This window comes from Podarcis pityusensis, assembly GCF_964106645.2.
Source record: "Podarcis pityusensis genome assembly, chromosome: 2".
In the NCBI taxonomy this organism is placed as follows: domain Eukaryota; kingdom Metazoa; phylum Chordata; class Lepidosauria; order Squamata; family Lacertidae; genus Podarcis; species Podarcis pityusensis.
Window position 1 is genome coordinate 105,535,646 of NC_138029.1, and position 19,230 is coordinate 105,554,875.

At 45.4% G+C, this 19,230-nt stretch overlaps 1 long non-coding RNA gene across 1 annotated transcript in view; it reads right to left on the reverse strand.

Moving 5' to 3' along the window:
- LOC308471722 overlaps window positions 1-17,696 on the reverse strand; it is a 36,932-nt gene extending 19,236 nt beyond the window's left edge. Inside the window, exon 1 of the long non-coding RNA XR_013983121.1 lies at window positions 17,453-17,696. This is a non-coding gene — a long non-coding RNA (uncharacterized lncRNA). The remainder of the gene's footprint in view (window positions 1-17,452) is intronic.
- Between the last annotated feature and the right edge of the window lie 1,534 nt (window positions 17,697-19,230).

Sequence of the window (19,230 nt, forward strand, 5' to 3'; positions counted from 1 at the left end):
CTTTCCTTTTGCTGTTGTTGACATGTGCATTGCTCTGAATGGATGTTTGCAGCCAAATACCCACGATAGCCTCCAGCTAACTTTGAGCCCAACGTTCTGTATCTCTAATTAGCATCATTTGCTTCTGATGTACTTTTCACTTATTCACACCAAATTCCAGTTGCTTTTCTGCCACTCGTCCTCCTGCGCCTTCAACTCCTCTCAATCAGTTTTGTACATCATCTAGTTGCATGAAAAACTCTCTCGAAAACATTCCTAAGCCACCTCAAAAGTCAAATAAGCACACACACAAACCTGCACACCACCCATGACATTTTCTCTCCCCTTTGATAATTTCTGAAAACAATTTCATTTCTCATTAATTTCATTTATTCATTTGTACAATTTGCTTACAGTGGTACCTCGGGTTAAGAAGTTAATTCGTTCTGGAGGTCTGTTCTTAACCTGAAACTGTTCTTAACCTGAAGCACCACTTTAGCTAATGGGGCCTCCCGCTGCCACCGCGCCGCCGGAGCATGATTTCTGTTCTCATCCTGAAGCAAAGTTCTTAACCCGAGGTAATATTTCTGGGTTAGCGGAGTCTGTAACCTGAAGCGTATGTAACCTGTAGCGTATGTAACCCGAGGTACCACTGTACTTATTTTTGCAGTTTCTTACTCATCCTTCACCCATTGCAAGGTGGATTACAACAATATTATATACCATGACAAAACCATTGCATGATAAAATAATAATAATAATAATAATAATAATAATAATAATAATGTTTAAAAATCAAAACAGTTCTAAATGGAACAAAACAGTATAAATTCAGCAATGGAGGCAGGTCCCACAAAACCCCTTAGCTGTCAAAGGATTTCTCCCAGGCTACCCTCTCCTGGGCTTTCCACTGGTGGAGAATAGGGGATGGGGGAAAACCATGGGGGGGGGGGGGAGATGTCACCACACTAGCTGCAAGATAGTGGAAACCCCCTCTCTCATGAGTTGATTTGATGTTCCTCAGCTTTCCTGATGCACGCAGCGTTCTGCTCTAATACCACACTGTGCCCTAATTAAGCCGAATGTAACAGAAGAAACATTTTCACCCTGTTAGAGTTAATGGACCATTGCTAAAAGCACATTTCTAGTTGATCTTATCATTTAATTTCCAGAGCTACAGCAACTGGCCTCAAAAACTCGTGTGTCAAAGCAGTGCCTTTGAAAAAGCAAAAGCTATAGCAGGTTATTGAGGGTGGGTGGAGAAACCCACCTGCGGCACCAGAGGTAGTTGGTGCTCAAAGATCCCTGCAGTAGGTGAAGCAGAGCCAGCTAAGTCTTGCTTTCTCCCCATGCTTACTCCGTGCTGAGTTCTACAAGGAGCAACGCAGAACCTGATGAGATGATGCCACAGAAACTAACTACAGCTGGCCTTGTGTAAGTTGCTGCACAACCAAAGTGAAGCCCTCTGAACTCATTAGTGCTGCCCCAAAGCATTCTGCCATGAAGTACCACTGCTGCTGAAAAAGACTATGAAAACCAAAAATACCCAGCCAAATTCTGCATTAAGGGCCCTTCCTTACCAGGTTCCTTGCTCTGTCTCAAACAGGGTTGGGGGACGTGTGGCCTTCTAGAGTTGTTGCACTCCAATTCCCATCAACCCCAACCAGCCTGGCCAATGGTTATGGATGATGGAAGTTGTAGTCCAGCAAAATCTGGGAAGGCCACAGATTCCCTACCCATGAGCCAGGTGTTCATCTCTTCCCCCTTCATATGTGAACACATGAATGTATCTTAAGGCTGCAATCCAGAGAGGTGAGGGAGCCAGGTGTCAGTAGACACCTGTTCCAATACCTTGTGGGGTTCGTGGTGACAGGGCAGAAGTGAGGGTGGAGCAGTAGTCTTACGCTCCTTTCCAGGTTTCCCCCAACCCCTTTCTTGTACCATCTCCCTTCCTTTTGAAACAATAGGAGGAGATAACACCAGCTCCAGGGCTGAGGCAGTTTGTATCACTGTCCAGGGGTATACGGGGGGGAATGCGGTGGGGGACTGTGGCTCTGTAACTGACCACATAAGAACTGTCCTGATGGATCGGACCAAAGGCCTACCTAGTCCTCCCCTGTGCCCTCTCCACTGCTGATGAGGAACCAGCTGCAGATCTTTCTACAGCCTCACAAAAGAGGACTGGCGTGTAAGATTTCTCTCATTCGCTCCACCCTTGGAGAAGGTGATCAGTGGTTACTAGTCATAATGGCTATGTTCTTCCTTGACTGCTGGGGGCATTGTGCCTCTGAATACCAGGTGCTGAGAATTGCAAGCGAGGAGAGTGTTGTTGCAGTCAGGTCCTGCTTTTAGGGCTTCCCAGGGACTAATAATAATAATAATAATAATAATAATAATAATAATAATTTATTATTTATACCCCACCCATCGGGCTGGGCTTCCCCAGCCACTCTGGGTGGCTTCCAACAAAATATTAAAATACAATGGTCTGTTAAACATTAAAAGCTTCCCTAATCAGGGCTGCCTTCAGATGTCTTCTAAAAGTCTGGTAGTTGTTCTTCTCTTTGACATCTGGTGGGAGGGCGTTCCACAAGGCAGGTGCCACTACCAAGAAGGCCCTCTGCCTGGTTCCCTGTAACTTGGCTTCTCGCAGTGAGGGAACCACTAGAAGGCCCTCAGCACTGAACCTCAGTGTCCAGGCAGAACGATGGGGGTGGAGACACTCCTTCAGGTATACTGGACCGAGGCCATTTTGGGCTTTAAAGGTCAGCACCAACACTTAGAATTGTGCTTGGAAACGTACTGGGAGTCAATGTAGATCTTTCAAGACCGGTGTTATGTGGTCTAGGCAGCCGCTCCCAGTCACCAGTCTAGCTGCCGCATTCTGGGCAACTGGTCGGTCCCTTTGAGACTAGGACGCTGAACTAGATGGCCCATTGGTGTGATTGAGCAAGGAGCATTTTATGTGATCCAATATCTCCAGTGTTTCCTGAGATGCCCTCCATGGGGTTGCAGGATAAGACTCTTTGAAGCTCTGTTATTTGCAATGGCAGGATTATCAACAGTGGGTGATGCCTGAGCATAGACTGGGTGAGATTTCTCTTGTTAAACAAATGGAGCTTCAGTGGATACATTTTCTAACGTCGGGTGGGGCAAATCTGCTCCTCGATGAACCCAGAGGGACCACTTGGCTCTCTCTGTGTGGGCAGCCGACTGACATTTTATCTCTCTCACACAAAAGCTGCAGTACGTGGAGAGGTAAAAAGAAATCCGAGCAAATGGTCTAGAGGCTGATCAAAAAAGATGAAGCTCATCTCCATAAATCAAGTGGAATAATAGAGTAGGAGATGTCCTATAGCCCAAAGATGCTGACAAGCTGGGTGAGATATTGGAGGAAACTGAAGAAGAAAATTATATTACTAATGATTTTCATTACCCACATTATTATCGACGGTAAGCCACCAAAGATCCTAAGCGTCAAGTTAATAATCCACAGTGTTCATTAATTCATATCAAGGAAGCGGATATGGTGCCTGCTTTGGACAACGGTTTTCCCATTACATGAAGGCAACTTGGCTCAACTTTATAAAATATAGCTGGTTGGGTGCAGAAGATCAGCATCGAGTGGCATCACTCAGCGCCAGTAGTTAACTCAATGAACGTTGTCAGGATACATATAATGATTGATGGCCAAGGAATAAGGCTGGCCACTATCTCCCTGCCCTTGGACACAATGATGGCTGCATTTATTATTCCTCATAGTTTCCAGCTTCTTAAGTTATATCCACTTGCAATTGTTGCTCTCATCAGAATAGGCAACTTGAGTCAGATGTGGGGCATCAAGGGTGGGGCAGCTGTGGGGCACTGGATTTTGCTGCGTTATGAAGGCCACCAACGCTAGCCAGCACGGCCAATAGCTGGGGGAGATGGGACTTGCAGTTCAGCAACACTGGGAGAGCCACTCAAATTCCTTGGCTGAAGTTCTTACAAATGGCACCTCATAAGACTTTTATTAAGAGACAGGTGCGTTCACACTCCAGAGTCAGAAGGGCATGCCTCTAGTACAGGAATGGGAGCTGTTTTCAGAACAAGAGGCACGGTCCCATTTCAGCAGACTTCCAGGCGCTGCATTCTATGTTGGGCAGTGATAGAGCAAAGCAAAAATGGATAGAGCAATAAATGTGAGTGTTACCTTTGCACAGGAGGTTAGTCTGAAGAAGAAGAAGAAGAAGAAGAAGAAGAAGAAGAAGAAGAAGAAGAGGAGGAGGAGGAGGAGGAGGAGGAGGAGGAGGAGGAGGAGTTTGGATTTGATATCCCGTTTTATTACTACCCTAAGGAGTCTCAAAGCAGCTAACCATCTCCTTTCCCTTCTCCCCTACAACAAACACTCTGTGAGGTGAGTGAGGCTGAGACGCTTCAGAGAAGTGTGACTGGCCCAAGGTCACACAGCAGCTGCATGTGGAGGAGCGGAGACGCGAACCCGGTTCCCCAGATTACGAGTCTACCGCTCTTAACCACTACACCACACTGGCGCTCTCTCTCTCTCTCTCTCTCTCTCTCTCTCTCACACACACACACACACACACACACAACCCCTAGCTCCCCAGCACCTACTTGCCTGAAATTGTGCAGATTTTTATCCACTCAGAAGGAGATGCTATGCCCACAAATTTCATCCAGCCCTGTCAAAAAATTTATTAGGCAAAAGAGCAATTGCTTAAATCTGCGGCAACCAACATGGCACAACTCCTTACTGGGACTGCAACTGCTGTCACCCCTGACCAGGCTGGCTATGGCTGATGGGAACTGAAGTTCAAGAACATCTGGGAGGTACCACATTGGCGACCCCTGGCTTAAATGTACAGCTGTCTTTCACAGACCTGCAGGAAATGTTTGAAGACATTCTGCTTTGCTCAGGACACTGCAAACAGGTGGTTCTCCCCACAATGAACATCATGAATCTTGGCCTGCAAAGAGTGCCTACCCTGGGGCTCTTACTGTCAGGAGCGTGTGCAGGAGCCAGGCCCTGTGACCGGTAGGGCTTCGCAGAACTGGGGCTTTCCTGAGTTTGTTCTCAAGAGGCAAGGTGCAGCCACACAGGTGAGGCTGATTGGTAACACACAGCACCGGGTGGCAAGAGCCGGGAAGGGATATAAGGTCAGCATTTCCCTTTGGCTTTTTGCCACAGCAACACGCTTCCTGCCTTGCTGCGTTTGGCTTCTTGACTCCTTGCTTCCTGATCCTTGGACCCTTGGCTTCTTGACTCCTTGCTTCCTGATCCTCAGAGCCTTGGCTTCTTGACTCCTTGCTTCCGGACCCTCGGACCCTTGGCTTCTTAACTCCTTGCTTCCTGATCCTCGTACCCTTGGCTTCTTGACTCCTTGCTTCCGGACCCTCGGACCCTTGGCTTCTTGACGCCTTGCCTCCGGACCCTCGGACCCTTGGCTTCTTGACTCCTTGCTTCCGGACCCTCGGACCCTTGGCTTCTTGACTCCTTGCTTCCGGACCCTCGGACCCTTGGCTTCTTGACTCCTTACTTCCTGATCCTCGGACCCTTGGCTTCTTGACTCCTTGCTTCCGGACCCTCGGACCCTCGGCTTCTTGACTCCTTGCTTCTGGACCCTCAGACCCTTGGCTTCTTGACTCCTTGCTTCTGGACCCTCAGACCCTTGGCTTCTTGACTCCTTGCTTCCGGACCCTCGGACCCTTGGCTTCTTGACTCCTTGCTTCCTGATCCTCGGACCCTTGGCTTCTTGACTCCCAGCTCTCTGACCCTTGGCTTCCAGACTCTTGGCTTCCTGACTCTCGTTCCTGCTCCCACCCTGCCGTCTTGCCCCCAGTCCTGACGTCCTCCACCAGGACTTCGACCGCCCGTAAACCAGACCGTGACACTTACATATCAGCTCAGGATGTGGATGAAGTTTATGATGGGTAGGATGGGCCTAGAATAAAGCATTTTGTGGGAGACGTTAACTGACTTCTGTCTTGAGGAGCACGCACAACTTACATGGCAGCTGGCTGGCTTTCTAGGAGGAGGCAAGATCTGTCTAAGGATCCATGTACTAAAATGACAAAGATCCCCTCTGACCTTAAGCACATCTCTGAATCACTGGAGGCCGAAAGCTGCCATAACTCTCCATAACAGGGAGACACCTTCAGTCGCATAAATAACGTTTCCTCAGACCCCCGAAGTGAAGTTGTAAAGACTCAGATGCCTTAGTATGAATTATACACTACAACAGAACAACGACACCTTGCCGCAGATTTTCTATTTATCCTGGTAAGTGAGCGCAGGGGTATGTTTCATCAAACTATATTGATTTCTTTCCCCCAGGTCTTTTCTTTTTCTTCATCGATATAAATTTTCATATCACTAATTCATGTTTTGCTTCCAGTGTGCACAGATTAAAAGCGTCTAGAGTTCAAAATGCTTTGCGGTCCCAGGAGTTCCTCTTTTTGACAGAGCAGAACGTCAAAGGGAGAACTATCTTCAGAAGCTCCACACAAAGAATGTTTTATTCATGGCATATGAATGGCCCCTAAGGGGCCTCCGTTGGGAGGTAATCTTATATGTGGGTCTGCATCCAGTTCATAACCTTTTAGGGCTGTTTGCTCTGGGCGGGTGGGCAGGATTACATTGACAAGAGATCGTGTTCTGGAATTCCTTTCCACTCTATTCACAGCTTCTCAGCCTTTTCCAAAATGGCGGATGCTGAGAGAAAGAGGCAGGTACTTTGGCCTGAAAACTCAATGACATACACAGGGGGGAGAAGCTGGTCATTCCCTCCCTTCTCCTACATTGCTGTTGTTTAGTTGTTTAGTCGTGTCCGACTCTTCGTGACCCCATGGACCAGAGCACGCCAGGCACTCCTGTCTTCCACTGCCTCCCGCAGTTTGGTCAAACTCATGCTGGTATCTTCGAGAACACTGTCCAACCATCTCGTCCTCTGTCGTCCCCTTCTCCTTGTGCCCTCCATCTTTCCCAGCATCAGGGTCTTTTCCAGGGAGTCTTCTCTTCTCATGAGGTGGCCAAAGTATTGGAGCCTCAGCTTCACAATCTGTCCTTCCACATAGGCCAGGCTTGATGGGGCAGATTGCACACCTGTCAATCACTTATATAAATGACCGAAATTTATATGCCACTTCCTAGAACAAAAGACCTCTAAGCGGTTATAATGGTATAAAATATTCGTTTAGAATACCAGTGAAAACAACCATGTAATCTGTACAATTGTACAAATAATTCCATATTAGCAGAGTGATATTTGTAAAGAAAACGATTAGAGGAATATATACAAAGTAGAAAGAAAATATATTATACAATACAAATCTGTGTTTAAAAATAATGTTTATATTACAGCATAATGAGAAGAAATTGGGGAAAGGAGTACGGCAAGGCTGTATATTGTCTCCCTGCTTATTTAACTTATATGCAGAATTCATCATGCGAAAGGCTGGGCTTGGGATGAATCCCAAGCCGGAATTAAAATTGCCGGAAGAAATATCAACAACCTCAGATAAGCAGATGACACAAGCTTGATGGCAGAAAGTGAGGAGGAATTAAAGAACCTTTTAATGAGGGTGAAAGAGGAGAGTGTAAAATATGGTCTGAAGCTCAACATCAAAAAAACGAAGATCATGGCCACTGGGCCCATCACCTCCTGGCAAATAGAAGGGGAAGAAATGGAGGCAGTGAGAGATTTTACTTTCTTGGGCTCCATGATCACTGCAGACGGTGACAGCAGTCACGAAATTAAAAGACGCCTGCTCCTTGGGAGAAAGGCGATGGCAAACCTAGACAGCATCTTAAAAAGCAGAGACATCACCTTGCCAACAAAGGTCCGTATAGTTAAAGCCATGGTTTTCAAAGTAGTGATGTATGGAAGTGAGAGCTGGACCATAAAGAAGGCTGATCGCCGAAGAATTGATGCTTTTGAATTATGGTGCTGGAGGAGACTCTTGAGAGTCCCATGGACTGCAAGAAGATCAAACGCATCCATTCTTAAGGAAATTAGCCCTGAGTGCTCACTGGAAGGACAGATCGTGAAGCTGAGGCTCCAATACTTTGGCCACCTCATGAGAAGAGAAGACTCCCTGGAAAAGACCCTGATGTTGGAAAAGATGGAGGGCACAAGGAGAAGGGGACGACAGAGGACGAGATGGTTGGACAGTGTTCTCGAAGCTACAAACATGAGTCTGACCAAACTGTAGGAGACAGTGGAAGACAGAAGTGCCTGGCGTGCTCTGGTCCATGGGGTCACGAAGAGTCGGACACGCTTAAACGACTAAACAACAACAACAAAATAATGAGAAGGATGGGAAGGATTGTGTCGATGAACACTTTTATTGTGTAAATAATGTTGTCTTTTTTCTTTTCCTCTTTTGATTTTTTTTTTACTTCATATCTTTGTTATTTCTTTAATTTTTTCTTTTCCTCTTTTTTGTTTCTTAAAAAAATTTCTATTCTCTACATAATTTTCTTTTTCTTCATACGTAAAGAGAAGGCATATAATTTTTGTATAGATATGTACATTTTTAATCAATAATTAAAAAAGGAAAAAAACAACCATGTAATCAATGTTACATGTTTGTGTGTGTACATGTGACCACAGCGAGATTCATTTGGAGCCCCTTCAACACCCCTGGGAGCTCACTGTCTCCTCAGAGATCTGATTTCCTTGCACTTATACTACAGTATCTGAGGCTGCATTCACAGCCTACCCTTAAACCACATGACTTCCCCCAAAGAATCTTGGGAACCAGGTGCTGCTGAGAACTGTAGCTCTGCAAGGGGTAAACTACAGTTCCCATTATGCTTTGGTGGGAATCCTCTCCTTTAAATGTATGGTTTGTACACAGTCTGAGACCGCTTGAGTTGCATTCTCTTTCCTGAATGTCCCAAAACAGATTAGGCAAGGATTTGTACCTTGTTAAGAAACCGCTGCGTGGCATCAATAGGAGTATAGCATCTAGATCAAGGGAAGTAATAGTGCCACTGTATTCTGCTCTGATCAGACCTCACCTGGAGTACTGTGTCCAGTTCTGGGCACCACAGTTCAAGAAGGACACTGACAAACTGGAACATGTCCAGAGGAGGGCAACCAAAATGGTCAAAGGCCTGGAAACGATGCCTTATGAGGAACGGCTAAGGGAGCTGGGCATGTTTAGCCTGGAGAAGAGGAGGTTAAGGGGTGATATGATAGCCATGTTCAAATATATAAAAGGATGTCACATAGAGGAGGGAGAAAGGTTGCTTTCTGCTGCTCCAGAGAAGCGGACACGGAGCAATGGATCCAAACTACAAGAAAGAAGATTCCACCTAAACATTAGGAAGAACTTCCTGACAGTAAGAGCTGTTTGACAGTGGAATTTGCTGCCAAGGAGTGTGGTGGAGTCTCCTTCTTTGGAGGTCTTTAAGCAGAGGCTTGACAACCATATGTCAGGAGTGCTCTGATGGTGTTTCCTGCTTGGCAGGGGGTTGGACTCGATGGCCCTTGTGGTCTCTTCCAACTCTATGATTCTATGATTCTATGATAAGTCCCCTCCCCCATGTGAAATGAAGACGCTGGACACATTATATAAGGTTAATGGGCATAAAAAGGCCACAACTTTATTGATTACAGAATTGAAAGGTATTGGCCTTAGGCATTGGCTCCTATCGACTACCCGGCATGGAGACCGGGAAGGGTTATCCACAAGCCGTGGGAGTCCTGTTGAAGTACGCCAACTAGGATCCCACGGGTGTCACCGCTCGGGGGCGTGCCGGAGGCCCTTACCTCCCTAGGTTTCGGACAAGGCAACGCCCCCCGGAGTCCTCTACCGGACTACCCTTTCCTTGGGGGAAGGTGATGGCGCTTCCTTCCCCCCATTCATTTACATAACAATAAACCCCTGCCAATGCCTAACCGCCAATACCACGGAAGTTGTGACGTTTGCTACGAGGTAGGCGAAAAAACCAAAAGGCTGACAGTGCGCCAAATTGGAAAAATTCCTACCAGGCCCCTTGCGGCGACCAACCGGAGTCCATAGCAAGGTCATAGCTAGCTAAGCCTAAGGGTGGGTGGGATGGGATAACCACTCAGCTGGCAAGGGGAAAGAGGGCAGTCCCCGGGCGTGCCTGGCCTTAAGTAGGCTAGGCCACGCCTCCCCAGCCCGCCGATTGGCGGGCCAGGTCGCAGGCACGCCCGGGGATTCCCTGGATCTCGCGGGGGCAAAAGGCCAGCCCCCGCGTGTGTGGGAGGGGGTAACCCGCAACCCCCTCTCCTCCCAAGCTCGGAAATGGCTTTCTCAAAGTACAAGTCTGTTTTCCCTTAAAACAATACAGTGGTACCTCGGGTTAAGTACTTAATTCATCCCGGAGGTCCATTCTTAACCTGAAACTGTACTTAACCTGAAGCACCACTTTAGCTAATGGAGCCTCCCGCGCCGCCGGAGCACGATTTCTGTTCTCATCCTGAAGCAAAGTTCTTAACCCGAGGTACTACTTCTGGGTTAGCGGAGTCTGTAACCTGAAGCGTATGTAACCCGAAGTAGCACTGTAATGGCATTATTTAACACACTCATCTGTAAACCTGTACATTGGTTCTAATGAACTTGTCTAAACAACCTGAGGAGATGTCAAAATTCAGCCTCAGACCCACTGAAGTATAAAATCCCACCTCTTGTTCCACAGATCTCCAACTAATGTCTCTGTTATATAACCTCGCATAGCACTGTAATACTACCAGAGTTTAATGCTTGCCAAGCAAACTTCAGAAAGTAATTGGCTCTGCATCACAACTGAGCATCAAAATCCTCCATCTTAATAAGGATTACTTGCAACTCTGCGCCGAGAAGATTTCCTCTGGTGATAAATCGCGAGCAGACCGGGATACCAATGAAACAGTGATGTAGGATCACAGGGCAGCAGGCAGAAAAGTTAAAGTTACAAGGTTTTCAACCTAACCCTTAAAACCGTTTGGTTTCTGAGATTGGATCAGGCATAGAACATGTATTTTGTTCCAAGCTTATTTCTGAATCTCGAAGGATTGGGAAATTGATTTTCAAAAGAACTGAAAACTGAGTTTTAGATTGTTCCAGGAGCCACATTCTCGGAATTGCACCATTTAAGATGGGTTCATCCTAAATACAAACAGCCCTCGCCATAGATTAATTTTCAGTCTCTATGGGCATTGAAACCAAATTGCTACAGTTTATTTTGGGGGGGATTTTTTAATTGAGGCTCTTTTTGTTTCAGTTAAGTATGTGCATTCTCACTGAACATCCTTCTGTCAAGCTGAATTTACATTTTTATCTGAAACCCCCCCTCATTTTATCTATTGAAAGTATTAAATTATGCTGGAGCCACTTCCCCAACCTTAAAGAGACCGTTGTGACTCCACAGTGTTACAAAATCAATCCCTGAAAAGCAAGGCAGATGGAAAGAATCTTTGTTTCTTTTTTCATTGCTGAACCACAGATGCTTCAGGAGGACAATTGAGAATGAGCTACTGGAAAGACCTTTCTCCTCTTTTGACCCTCATTGCAAAACAATTCAATACTTAATTGAAACAAAAAGAGCCTCAATTAGGAGCACACAGGAGTCCAGCTCCTAAGCGCACATCTGGGTGCCTCAGTGTCCAGATGTGTTCCTGCAACACATACATTCTACTTTTAGACCAGCTGGTTCGCTCCCCAACTGTACAACTGGAGGTGCCCAAAACAATATAACCAAAAGTCAGGAAATTCACACTTCTCCGAATTTTGCAATAGTTTTCCAAAACCCTCAAAATTTGGTTTTTGAAGAAGCATTTATCAGGGGGAATGGACATTAAAATTCAGATACTGGTGAAAATAACACAGAAAATGCATTTTATTTGGGGAAATTGCTTGCAAAAAACAACAACCATACACTTGTTTGGTAAAATCATAGAAAAATAGGTATAAGAAATTTATTTATTTCATAACCACTTAATTGTAAAAGCAAAAAACACCCAAAGAGAATAAAACAATTAAATGACCAATTAAAAAGAGTTAAATGCCATGGAATTCTACTCAATATTTATCCAGATCAGAACTCAGACGTATAGTTAGCAGAGTAAAAACTTAAAACACATTGCAGGATTCCCAAAAAATAGACCTGAGGCAATTATATTTCGTCCAGCAGAGCTTTACTGCAGTTGAAGGTAAATGAGCATAATGGTCACAAATCCAATACATTCAGGATTGGCACTTTTATAGTCCGCATGACCTTGACAGAAGAGGTAAGAGAACTGGTTTAAACCAGCTGTCCTCAGCTTCTCTGAAGGTATAACCCAAACATCAGGAACTTTCTGCTTGTTTCTTTCACACAGAGAAGCTTCCAGAACCCTCTTGAATTAATTAGAATCGGAAAGATCTCTACACATCAGATCAATACTTTCTGCACTAAGAAATGCAAACTGACATTGAAAACTATTTAAAACTTTCAAAAAATTAAAAGTAGCAAATAAGCTAAACAAATCAAAACACACATTCACATTCTACATATCTGGGAATTGTGCATTAAAATGCTGGTGGGTGTTTCTTTTTCGTTACTTAAAAAAAGAACAATGAACTTGTGCAGAAATGGAGCAAACTGAACTGAAGAATGAGAAAACGAGAAAACTCAGAGAAACCAACATTGGCAGTTTTCCCCCAGTCCCTACCTGTGGCTGACAGGGATGACTGCAGTCTGCCAAGCTGAGGGAGGTAGTGACTCTCATGCTGAATCATGAATGTGGGCAGCTGCCACGAAGATGACTCCCAAGGCAGCCCGCCAGCAGCACATGCAAATAAAAAGGCAGCATAAAAGGCTGACACTCTAAATCTTTGAACTGGTAGAACTTTAAAGACAAAGCCTTCCTCGCACAACAAAGAGCACCACAAGTTCAGATGGGAACGCTTTGTATGCATCAAACCATCCCAAGTGCCACCTGGATATAAAATTCAAGTCCCTCTTCTAAAGTCTTTCGCAGGTTGACAACAGTTCCTTTTTTGCATTGGTGACCTATAACAGCTGTACAAGGGATGAGGAACCTGTAGCCCTCCAGATGCTGCTGAACTCCAACTCCCATCACCCCCAGACAGCATGGCCAATAGGAAAAGGAGTCTAGCAATATCTCAAGGGTCAAAGGCTAGCCGCTCCTCTCCCATGCCAATCTTGATATTCCATTAGTGGTCTCCATGGCACTAGAGTCTTGGCTTCCTCCAAAAGACTCAAATTTGCATTTCCCAACTTACACCTCACCTGGATGTGCTGCCACTGAAAAATTTACCAGTTTCCCCAAGGATCCCCGTCCAAATTATGTCAGAGAAGGCAACGTACAATAGATGGCTCTGGGATGCAGAGTAACTGCTTCCAACTTCTCAAATGGAAACTATAGGCTAGCCTAAGGCTGACTTTGGTGTCCTGGTTCACTGATAGACCAATGGCCAATTTCTGACGTTGTGTCTGTCAGTTCCTGGGAATTTAGCAATGAATGCTGGCTTAGACAGGCCTTGATCTGTTCTAATAAGGCTTTTCTCACATTCATATGCCAAAGTGTTTGTGCAAACCTCATTGGTGGTTTTCAAGCAGAGGTTGGATGGCCATCTGTCTTGGATGCTTCAGCTGAGGTGCCTGCATTGCAGGGAATTGGACTAGATGACCCATGGGGTCCGTTCCAACTCTACAATTCTATGATCACTGAGCAGATATTAGTTTGCCTTCCTTGTTAAGACATTCTGAGTATGCATTCTTGCCACGGGGATTCTAATAATAAAAAAGCAGAATCTGCAGGACTGCAGCCAGACCGTTACTTTGGTCAGATTCTGTGTCCTTATCAACCACAAGGTCATCCATATTCCCTTACTGCCTGAGAAGGAAAACAAGAGCCAGTGCTGGAAGAGAAAGAAAAAGAGTGCAACCATAGAAAAGTTATCCCAGCATGAAACCACAGCTTTTCATTAGGGCAGGGTTGGGGGAACCTCGGCCCAGTATACCTGAAGGAGCGTCTCCACCCCTATCATTCCGCCCAGACACTGAGGTCCAGTGCTGAGGGCCTTCTGGCGGTTCCCTCGCTGCGAGAAGCCAAGTTACAGGGAACCAGGCAGAGGGCCTTCTCGGTAGTGGCCCCCACCCTGTGGAACACCCTCCCACCAGATGTCAAAGAGAAGAACAACTACCAGCCTTTTAGAAGAAATCTGAAGGCAGCCCAGTTTAGGGAAGCTTTTAACGTTGGACAGACTATTGTATTTTAATATTTTGTTGGAAGCCGCCCAGAGTTTCTGGGGAAACCCAGCCAGATGGGTGGGGTATAAATAATAAATTATTATTATTATTATTATTATCATCATCATGATCATCATCCCGATGTTATTGGACTCCAACCTTCATCAGCCCCAGAGAACCTCATAATCTCTGGGGAGGGATGATGGCAACTGTAACCAGCTAACATCTGGGAGAAGACACTGTCTCCTTCCTTGAGTGAGGCTGACAGGTTTCTTTCCGCCTTTTGCCACCCTTAAGCAGAAGGTTGAGAATCAAGAACAGTGCAGCTTCCATATAGGGAGTTGTTGTTCTTGCTATTTGCAGAATGGAAGCTTTTAGCATTGACTTCGGGGGAAGTGTGTAGCAGAACGAATGTGTGACCAGTGTTCTCACCCCGCAATGGAATATCGAATGTGGGAGGTGAAAAAATAGCTTAACGGCAGCAGACGCAAGAGGAGCCCATTTGCTCAGCTCAGAGAGTCACAGGAGAAGTCCCTACCACTGCCTGTGGGTCCCTTAGGAAGGAACTGAGCTACCCCAGCAAATTACCTAGCCTCTTTCTTTCCCGGATCTCAGTTATAAATCTGCCAGTTGATTCAACCCAGGCGATGTAGCATGTTACATTTAGGCACAAATGAGGGGGTGGGAAAAGAAGAGTTAGGTGGGGAAGAAGACGAAATTTCATTATCTTGACATGATCTTCAAAGGACTGGGAGGCAGGGGGTTCAATTAAGTGCCAGCAGCCGCTCACGGGTGGTCTTCACTGGGCAAAACAAGCCATGTTTGTAATAAGGCCCCATGGTGCTCGACATGAATAACTCAGAGCTCATCTAAATATCTTTTAATGGCTTAAAAGAAGCTGCTCTGGGTGGGGATGTTTTTGTGTTCTTAGCCATTCAGAAATTCTTTCATCTCCAGAATCGTTTTTAACAAAACTTCTCTCTTAAAAGAAAAAGGAAAGTTCCAACAATTAATTAGATTTGTGATGCTCTACTTCACTTATACGGCATTTTTAAAGTTTTTGCAGTAGAGGGAAAGATGGCCCTCAGCATCTCGGAGAAATGTGAAAAGAGTGTGGTTTCCTGATTCATTCGCCAGAAAGGGATTTGTCTGAGGTAAAACATCTGTTTGTGTTTGGGCTAAAGAAATATAGGGCCTGCTTTGTGGAAGTATTTGGCTGCTAACTAGGGGTGGGTGGGTGTGAATGAGAATGAAATTTATTTAATTAATTTATATATATCACCTTTCATCCAAGAATCCCAGAGTGGTTTCCAGTATAAAGTTAAAGGGACCCCTGACCATTAGGTCTAGTTGTGACCGACTCTGGGGTTGTGGCGCTCATCTCGCTTTATTGGCCGAGGGAGCCGGCGTACAGCTTCCGGGTCATGTGGCCAGCATGGCTAAGCCGCTTCTGGCGAACCAGAGCAGCGCACGGAAACACCGTTTACCTTCCCGCCAGAGTAGTACCTATTTATCTACTTGCACTTTGACGTGCTTTGGAACTGCTAGGTTGGCAGGAGCTTGGACCGAGCAATGGGAGCTCACCCCGTCGCGGGGATTCGAACCGCTGAACTTCTGATCGGCAAGTCCTAGGCTCTGTGATTTAACTCACAGCGCCACCCACGTCCCTTTTGGTTTCCAGTATAAAAACACAAAAATATATAACATACTAACAAACAAACCAATGCTCTCTCTTCAATGCAGTTCAAAATTAGCCTTGCTAGCATGTGAAATGGCAAGCTGTATGGTTCCTTAATGTTTTAAGTGCATTCATTTATTTAATCATAGAAATGCAGAGTTACAAAGGGGCCCTATGGTCATTTAGCCCAACACCCAGCAATACAGGAACTTGTTTATGTATCTAATAAAATTTACACACCGCTTGATCGTAGCAAAAACCACAAAGCACTTTACAGAATTTATCCATCTTCCCATTGAGAGATTTAACTTCTTAAATTCTTGAGAGGGACCTAAATCCTGAAGATGTACCCTGGCAAGTAATATATAGATATGGTATATAGTGGTATATAGATATTTTATAAATAAATAAAGGTGTAGAAAGCATCACCAATGAGGCGAGAGTAACCCCACTGATCCTATCTCAACCTTCATCCAGGATACCAAAGGTTTGTGAAGTCTGATGTTCATATATACAGGCGTGGAATATTTCTCTCAGAGCACATTAAATATGGCCACTATAAACTTTCCTTCTTATCACACAAGTGTCTGAAAATGACTGTTATTAATGTGGCTATCTGCTCCGGTTAGCAGGATGCAAATAATAGCGCTACCAAGCCCAGTGACTCAACATCCAAGGATCATGGAAAACAAACACTAAAACAAACCAAGGAAACACTCTTCTCTTTTTAAAAAAATCTTTCTTATGAAAAACCCAACCATATGAGTTCTATATCTGGAGTAGCCAAGATGGCGCTTTGCTGATATTGTGGCCTACAACTCCCATCATCCCTGCCCATTGTTCACGGCAATTGGGGCTGATGGGAGTTGTCATCCAAAACTTCAGGAGCGCACTCCCTGCCTGAATCCCTGGAGTCAGTCAGTGTAGACAAAACTAAACCAGATGGACCAATGTTCCTATGTGGCGCCCGCAGCACTTGCTCAGAAGTCGAAATGCTCCCATGGGCCTCACAGAGTTGGTGACTTCCATTCCCCATTGAAACCAACACACCCTGCACCTCAGAGGCCTTTAGAGAGGAAGAGGTGTTAGATGGCTGCCGCCACGATCTCAGCGCTACATTCAGTGACCTTTCGAACACAGACGGGAGTAGAAGTGTAACACCAAGTGGGTCTCAAGCAAGTTCTTGCTTCCAGGCAGCAGGTTGAGGCCTGGGGCTGCCTCCCCCAGCCATTTCATTAATGCTGCTCTGCGCAATAATTCCTTTTGCATCGATCCCTTTCATGGGCCGAGTAACCTGACTCTTCTTTTGCAATCTTATCAGACACACCAAGCAAAGGGAAAGGGCTACAGGCCTTCAGCAACGCTGTTCAGAACCTAGCCTTCAGAAATCGGCGGACGGTTTTCCTTTCCCTTGTCATTCTCGCCTCCCCATCCCCACCCCGGCCATTAATTAGGCCGATCTGGTGTTGCGCTGTTATCTTTTCCATCTTGTAATAAAATCACGGCTAGTGCTTAAAGTAACAAATTGACTAATGTGATGCTAATAGGTTTAGAAACATCCTGGGTGAGCATTAATAATAACTTACATCGGCGCTGGTTTCGTGACACTGCCTCCGCTCCTTCACCAAGGAAGCCCCTGAGTGGTGCTGAGTCCTTTCTGTCCTCTCATTTGCGCATTACTCGCCCAGCTGTAAGAATGGTGGCTGCCATGAGGGAGCTTTAGTTTGTGTGCTGACTCCATCTTCACCCCAAATTCGCTATTGAGAAATGCTGAGGAAGGGCCCCTTGTGGCTGAGGCAAAGCTTGCAATGGTGGTGTGGGGAGATTGCAGGGGGCAGGGCTGTAAGGAGCAGCCAGGAACCCCCCCAGAGCCCCCAAAGTGTCCCTATTCTCTAGGGATAGTCCCTGGAGGGTATGGTGGGATCAGTGCCAAATTGACATATAAGCTAAACAAGCTATAACTTAGGGGCCCACTCTCTTGGGGGCCCCCCAAAAAATTAAAGGGGAAAAAACTGGGTGTACATTTCCAAAATATGAGATAAAAAACAAATAAAATAAAACCTACATGCAGCAGCAGTGGCAAAAGGCTTTAGATACCTATTAGGTCCATAAATTACCATATAGCATATATTCAACACAAAAAACAGCGACAATGTGTTGTTGACAAAGGACAGCTGGACATACAAAGGGCCCCATTACCTTCAATAGCTTAGGGCCTCATCAAACCTAAATCCGGCCCTGGGTAGGATGTCCCTATTTTCATCTGAGAAATGTTGGAGGGCTTGGAGATATGCAACCCCTCCCCTGAGCCAAGGAGCTAAATAACTATACAACTTTTAGAAGACATCTGAAGGCAGCCCTGTGTAGGGATTTTATTTTATTTTAACATTTAATGTTTTATTATGTTTTTATATGTTGGAAGCCACCCAGATTGGCTGGGGCAACCCAGTCAGATCGGAGGAGTGTAAATAATGAAAGTATAAAAGCATTATTATTATTATTATTATTATTATTATTATTATTATGGCTGTTCCTATTTTCATTGGAGGTGATGGCCCTCATGACTGCAAGCAAGAGGGGGGAATCAGGCAGATAATAATAATAATAATAATAATAATAATAATACATTTTATTTATACCCCGCCCTCCCCGGCCAGAGCCGGGCTCAGGGTGACTAACACCAATAAAATCACAGTAAATCACAGTAAAAACATAATAGGGGAAAAAGAAGGGGGCCCAATTTAAAATACATGTTAAAATGCAATTTAAAATGCAGCCTCATTTTAAAATAGCCGATAAACGCCTGCTCCCCACTCAAGCAGTGCTTAGGGCAATGTGGGTAAGTAGGCCACATCCACGGAAGAGTGTTGGTCTTTCCAAGGACAGGGCAGGATTAAAAGGAAATGGATAAATCAAGCAAGATGCCACATAGATGGTACCTGCTGCCCACTGTCAGCATCGCCCTTGAGCCAGTGCCACCAACTGGACTCATCCACTTCAGCCCCGACTGGGCTAGGCGAGCTGGGTAGCACTTCCAGAGACCACCTTCTGCACAGGAACAGGTCAAAGTGCTGTGGACTCACAGCTTAGAGTTGTGAGCACCGGATTCACTCCCACAAGAAGACAGTCGTCGCACAGCAGAGTACAGCAGACTCTAGCAGAGTATATAAACAACTCGGAGAGCAGCTCTGTAGAATATCTTCTTTATTCTATAACTACAACTATTATACAACTATATACAGAGCTAAATAGGTCTAAGCATAAATGAATGCTGCACTGCACTGAGTGTCTGCAGCTGCTCTTAGCAGCAACCTTATCTCTACACACGATCTCTAACACTCAGTCTCTCTCTCTCTCTCTCTCT